The following is a 7,471-nucleotide window of genomic DNA, read 5'->3' on the forward strand; positions in this document are numbered from 1 at the left end:
AGCAGGATTACCATAACCCAACAGCATAGCAGGATTACCATACCCAACATCATAGCAGGATTACCATACCCAACAGCATAGCAGGATTACCATAACCCAACAGCATAGCAGGATTACCATAACCCAACAGCATAGCAGGATTACCATACCCAACAGCATAGCAGGATTACCATAACCCAACAGCATAGCAGGATTACCATAACCCAACAGCATAGCAGGATTACCATAACCCAACAGCATAGCAGGATTACCATACCCAACAGCATAGCAGGATTACCATAACCCAACATCATAGCAGGATTACCATAACCCAACATCATAGCAGGATTACCATACCCAACAGCATAGCAGGATTACCATAACCCAACAGCATAGCAGGATTACCATAACCCAACAGCATAGCAGGATTACCATAACCCAACATCATAGCAGGATTACCATACCCAACAGCATAGCAGGATTACCATAACCCAACAGCATAGCAGGATTACCATAACCCAACATCATAGCAGGATTACCATACCCAACAGCATAGCAGGATTACCATAACCCAACAGCATAGCAGGATTACCATACCCAACAGCATAGCAGGATTACCATAACCCAACATCATAGCAGGATTACCATACCCAACAGCATAGCAGGATTACCATAACCCAACAGCATAGCAGGATTACCATAACCCAACAGCATAGCAGGATTACCATACCCAACAGCATAGCAGGATTACCATAACCCAACAGCATAGCAGGATTACCATAACCAAACAGCATAGCAGGATTACCATAACCCAACAGCATAGCAGGATTACCATACCCAACATCATAGCAGGATTACCATACCCAACAGCATAGCAGGATTACCATAACCAAACAGCATAGCAGGATTACCATAACCCAACAGCATAGCAGGATTACCATAACCCAACAGCATAGCAGGATTACCATAACCCAACAGCATAGCAGGATTACCATAACCCAACATCATAGCAGGATTACCATACCCAACAGCATAGCAGGATTACCATAACCCAACAGCATAGCAGGATTACCATAACCAAACAGCATAGCAGGATTACCATAACCCAACAGCATAGCAGGATTACCATAACCCAACAGCATAGCAGGATTACCATAACCCAACATCATAGCAGGATTACCATAACCCAACAGCATAGCAGGATTACCATAACCCAACATCATAGCAGGATTACCATAACCCAACAGCATAGCAGGATTACCATAACCCAACAGCATAGCAGGATTACCATAACCAACAGCATAGCAGGATTACCATAACCCAACAGCATAGCAGGATTACCATACCCAACAGCATAGCAGGATTACCATAACCCAACAGCATAGCAGGATTTCCATAACCCAACAGCATAGCAGGATTACCATAACCCAACAGCATAGCAGGATTACCATAACCCAACAGCATAGCAGGATTACCATAACCCAACAGCATAGCAGGATTACCATAACCCAACATCATAGCAGGATTACCATAACCCAACAGCATAGCAGGATTACCATAACCCAACAGCATAGCAGGATTACCATAACCCAACATCATAGCAGGATTACCATAACCCAACAGCATAGCAGGATTACCATACCCAACATCATAGCAGGATTACCATAACCCAACAGCATAGCAGGATTACCATAACCCAACATCATAGCAGGATTACCATACCCAACAGCATAGCAGGATTACCATAACCCAACAGCATAGCAGGATTACCATAACCCAACAGCATAGCAGGATTACCATACCCAACAGCATAGCAGGATTACCATAACCCAACAGCATAGCAGGATTACCATAACCCAACAGCATAGCAGGATTACCATAACCCAACAGCATAGCAGGATTACCATACCCAACAGCATAGCAGGATTACCATAACCCAACATCATAGCAGGATTACCATAACCCAACATCATAGCAGGATTACCATACCCAACATCATAGCAGGATTACCATAACCCAACAGCATAGCAGGATTACCATACCCAACATCATAGCAGGATTACCATAACCCAACAGCATAGCAGGATTACCATACCCAACATCATAGCAGGATTACCATAACCCAACAGCATAGCAGGATTACCATAACCCAACATCATAGCAGGATTACCATAACCCAACATCATAGCAGGATTACCATAACCCAACAGCATAGCAGGATTACCATACCCAACATCATAGCAGGATTACCATAACCCAACAGCATAGCAGGATTACCATACCCAACATCATAGCAGTATTACCATACCCAACAGCATAGCAGGATTACCATAACCCAACAGCATAGCAGGATTACCATAACCCAACAGCATAGCAGGATTACCATACCCAACAGCATAGCAGGATTACCATAACCCAACAGCATAGCAGGATTACCATAACCCAACAGCATAGCAGGATTACCATAACCCAACAGCATAGCAGGATTACCATAACCCAACATCATAGCAGGATTACCATACCCAACAGCATAGCAGGATTACCATAACCCAACAGCATAGCAGGATTACCATAACCCAACAGCATAGCAGGATTACCATAACCCAACAGCATAGCAGGATTACCATAACCCAACAGCATAGCAGGATTACCATAACCCAACATCATAGCAGGATTACCATAACCCAACATCATAGCAGGATTACCATACCCCACAGCATAGCAGGATTACCATAACCCAACAGCATAGCAGGATTACCATACCCCACAGCATAGCAGGATTACCATAACCCAACATCATAGCAGGATTACCATACCCAACAGCATAGCAGGATTACCATAACCCAACAGCATAGCAGGATTACCATAACCCAACAGCATAGCAGGATTACCATACCCAACAGCATAGCAGGATTACCATAACCTAACAGCATAGCAGGATTACCATAACCAAACAGCATAGCAGGATTACCATAACCCAACAGCATAGCAGGATTACCATACCCAACATCATAGCAGGATTACCATACCCAACAGCATAGCAGGATTACCATAACCAAACAGCATAGCAGGATTACCATAACCCAACATCATAGCAGGATTACCATACCCAACAGCATAGCAGGATTACCATAACCCAACAGCATAGCAGGATTACCATAACCCAACAGCATAGCAGGATTACCATAACCCAACATCATAGCAGGATTACCATAACCCAACATCATAGCAGGATTACCATAACCCAACAGCATAGCAGGATTACCATAACCCAACATCATAGCAGGATTACCATAACCCAACAGCATAGCAGGATTACCATAACCCAACAGCATAGCAGGATTACCATACCCAACAGCATAGCAGGATTACCATAACCCAACAGCATAGCAGGATTACCATAACCCAACATCATAGCAGGATTACCATAACCCAACAGCATAGCAGGATTACCATAACCCAACAGCATAGCAGGATTACCATAACCCAACAGCATAGCAGGATTACCATACCCAACAGCATAGCAGGATTACCATAACCCAACAGCATAGCAGGATTACCATAACCCAACAGCATAGCAGGATTACCATAACCCAACAGCATAGCAGGATTACCATAACCCAACAGCATAGCAGGATTACCATAACCCAACAGCATAGCAGGATTACCATACCCAACAGCATAGCAGGATTATCATAACCCAACATCATAGCAGGATTACCATACCCAACATCATAGCAGGATTACCATACCCAACATCATAGCAGGATTACCATACCCAACAGCATAGCAGGATTACCATAACCCAACATCATAGCAGGATTACCATACCAAACAGCATAGCAGGATTACCATACCCAACATCATAGCAGGATTACCATACCAAACAGCATAGCAGGATTACCATACCCAACATCATAGCAGGATTACCATACCCAACATCATAGCAGGATTACCATAACCCAACAGCATAGCAGGATTACCATAACCCAACAGCATAGCAGGATTACCATAACCCAACATCATAGCAGGATTACCATAACCCAACAGCATAGCAGGATTACCATAACCCAACATCATAGCAGGATTACCATACCCAACAGCATAGCAGGATTACCATAACCCAACAGCATAGCAGGATTACCATAACCCAACAGCATAGCAGGATTACAATAACCCAACAGCATAGCAGGATTACCATACCCAACAGCATAGCAGGATTACCATAACCCAACATCATAGCAGGATTACCATAACCAAACAGCATAGCAGGATTACCATAACCCAACAGCATAGCAGGATTACCATACCCAACAGCATAGCAGGATTACCATAACCCAACAGCATAGCAGGATTACCATAACCCAACAGCATAGCAGGATTACCATAACCCAACATCATAGCAGGATTACCATACCCAACAGCATAGCTACCATGATATGTCTTGGTTATTGTGAAACGGTCACTATAATGGAAAATATGTTTAAAGTGTCAGTCTTACCTAGTACAAAAGTGATCTGAGGGGGGGGGGGGGAATGTAATGTCTGTGACGTGTAGGGACTGATTTAGGAGTATTTACTATGTGAGACAGCGAGACTCGCGCGGAGCGCATGAGACGTGACAAGGCTGATATACCTGAATCCAGTGTGGGGGGAGTGACGGGGGCGCGGCCGTGACGTCACCCGGCAGGTTCGCCCTCATTGGCTGAACTGCTGGGGGCGTGGCCTAGCGCTTCATCGCGACTCCTGCTTTCAATTTTTTTGAGAGCAGGCGTTTCTGTCGGCGTAGCGCGGTGGCTCCTCCTCGCAGCGGCCCGGCCCCATCGTGGGGCGGATCTTGTCCCTGCAGCGGCCGCCACAGCGGGCGCTACAGTAGCCAGCGGAGACCTGGCCTTAGACAGGTCTGCAACCCTGCGTTTCACCATTATCACCCATCATACAGTGCTTCCACTGCAGCAAGGGATGCTGGGAAATGACATGCAAATGAGCACACAGTGCCACCTTTTTGTCACAAGCCCACATTACATGGTTAAACCTGTAAACCAATGCATGCTGCTTTAAACACAGCTTTTAAACATAGCCTGGGATGAGATGCAAAGCCAATAAACCCACTCACAGACAGACTGATTCGATCTTGTGGGTCTCATCAGTGTAACGTTGGTTGTAATGGCTTTGCAACTTGAGACATGAGTAGGTCTTCACCACACATTATTTACGTTACGGTGGGTGAAAAGGTGACTAAAAACCCTCCACCGTATAGCATATAAAAATATTACTTGGGAGCACATCCACATGTCTTAGACAGGTCTGCAACCCTGCTTTTCACCATTATCACCCAGCATCCAGTGCTTCCACTGCGGGCGGAGTGTCGCTGACCGTCTCCGGGCGGAGTGTCGCTGACCGTCTCCGGGCGAAGTGTCGCTGGCCGTCTCCGGGCGGAGTGTCGCTGGCCGTCTCCGGGCGGAGTGTCGCTGACCGTCTCCGGGCAGAGTGTCGCTGACCGTCTCCGGGCGGAGTGTCGCTGACCGTCTCCGGGCGGAGTGTTGGTGGCTGTCTCCGGGCGGAGTGTCGCTGACCGGCGGAGTGTCGCTGGCCGTCTCCGGGCAGAGTGTCGCTGGCCGTTTCCGGCCGGAGTGTCGCTGGCCGTCTCCGGGCGGAGTGTCGCTGACCGTCTCCGGGCGGAGTGTCGCTGACCGTCTCCGGGCGGAGTGTCGCTGACCATCTCCGGGCAGAGTGTCGCTGACCGTCTCCGGGCGGAGTGTCGCTGGCCGTCTCCGGACGGAGTGTCGCTGGCCGTCTCCGGGCGGAGTGTCGCTGGCCGTCTCCGGGCGGAGTGTCGCTGGCCGTCTCCGGGCGGAGTGTCGCTGGCCGTCTCCGGGCGGAGTGTCGCTGGCCATCTCCGGGGCGGAGTGTCGCTGGCCGTCTCCGAGCGGAGTGTCGCTGGCCGTCTCCGGGCAGAGTGTCGCTGACCGTCTCCGGGCGTAGTGTCGCTGACCGTCTCCGGGCGTAGTGTCGCTGGCCGTCTCCGGCGGATTGTTGCTGGCCGTCTCCAGGCGGAGTGTCGCTGGCCGTCTTCGGGCGGAGTGTCGCTGGCCGTCTCCGGGCGGAGTGTCGCTGGCCGTCTCCGGGCGGAGTGTCGCTGGCCGTCTCCGGGCAGAGTGTCGCTGGCCGTCTCCGGGCGGAGTGTCGCTGACCGTCTCCGGGCGGAGTGTCGCTGGCCGTCTCCGGGCGGAGTGTCGCTGACCGTCTCCGGGCGGAGTGTCGCTGACCGTCTCCGGGCGGAGTGTCGCTGGCCGTCTCCGAGCGGAGTGTCGCTGGCCGTCTCCGGGCAGAGTGTCGCTGACCATCTCCGGGCGGAGTGTCGCTGACCGTCTCCGGGCATAGTGTCGCTGGCCGTCTCCGGCGGAGTGTCGCTGACCGTCTCCGGGCGGAGTGTCGCTGGCCGTCTCCAGGAGGAGTGTCGCTGGCCGTCTCCAGGAGGAGTGTCGCTGGCCGTCTCCGGGCGGAGTGTCGCTGACCGGCGGAGTGTCGCCGACCGTCTCCGGGCGGAGTGTCGCCGGCCGTCTCCGGGCGGAGTGTCGCCGGCCGTCTCCGGGCGGAGTGTCGCCGACCGTCTCCGGGCGGAGTGTCGCCGGCCGTCTCCGGCGGAGTGGCGCCGACCGTCTCCGGCGGAGTGGCGCCGACCGTCTCCGGCGGAGTGGCGCCGACCGTCTCCGGCGGAGTGGCGCCGACCGTCTCCGGCGGAGTGGCGCCGACCGTCTCCGGCGGAGTGTCGCCGACCGTCTCCGGGCGGAGTGTCGCCGACCGTCTCCGGGCGGAGTGTCGCCGACCGTCTCCGGGCGGAGTGTCGCCGACCGTCTCCGGGCGGAGTGTCGCCGACCGTCTCCGGGCGGAGTGTCGCCGACCGTCTCCGGGCGGAGTGTCGCCGACCGTCTCCGGGCGGAGTGTCGCCGACCGTCTCCGGGCGGAGTGTCGCCGACCGTCTCCGGGCGGAGTGTCGCCGACCGTCTCCGGGCGGAGTGTCGCCGACCGTCTCCGGGCGGAGTGTCGCCGACCGTCTCCGGGCGGAGTGTCGCCGACCGTCTCCGGGCGGAGTGTCGCTGGCCGTCTCCGGGGGGAGTGTCGCTGGCCGTCTCCGGGGGGAGTGTCGCTGGCCGTCTCCGGGCGGAGTGTCGCTGACCGTCTCTGGATTCCGGTCACATGGTTTCTATTTGATATTCTGCATGAATTGCTGTATCCATGTGTACGTGGTTACTATATTCTGTATAGTGTGTGATATTAATTTGGTATAATTACTAGTGGGTAGTATTGGGTACAGTGGGTAGTATTCTGAGAGGAACAACTTTTTTTTGGATGTTTACACCTAGACCGCCCAATCCTTGAGCCCAGTTTTGCCCCTGCACTTTCTGCATTTGCCCTACACCTGTGACCATATACATGAGGCAGAGTACTCGCATGTCCGGGAGTCTCAGCTGTTGGTGTTGTAATGTTTT

The sequence above is a fragment of the Ascaphus truei genome, chromosome 17 (genome assembly GCF_040206685.1).
Source record: "Ascaphus truei isolate aAscTru1 chromosome 17, aAscTru1.hap1, whole genome shotgun sequence".
Classification (NCBI taxonomy): Eukaryota; Metazoa; Chordata; class Amphibia; order Anura; family Ascaphidae; genus Ascaphus; species Ascaphus truei.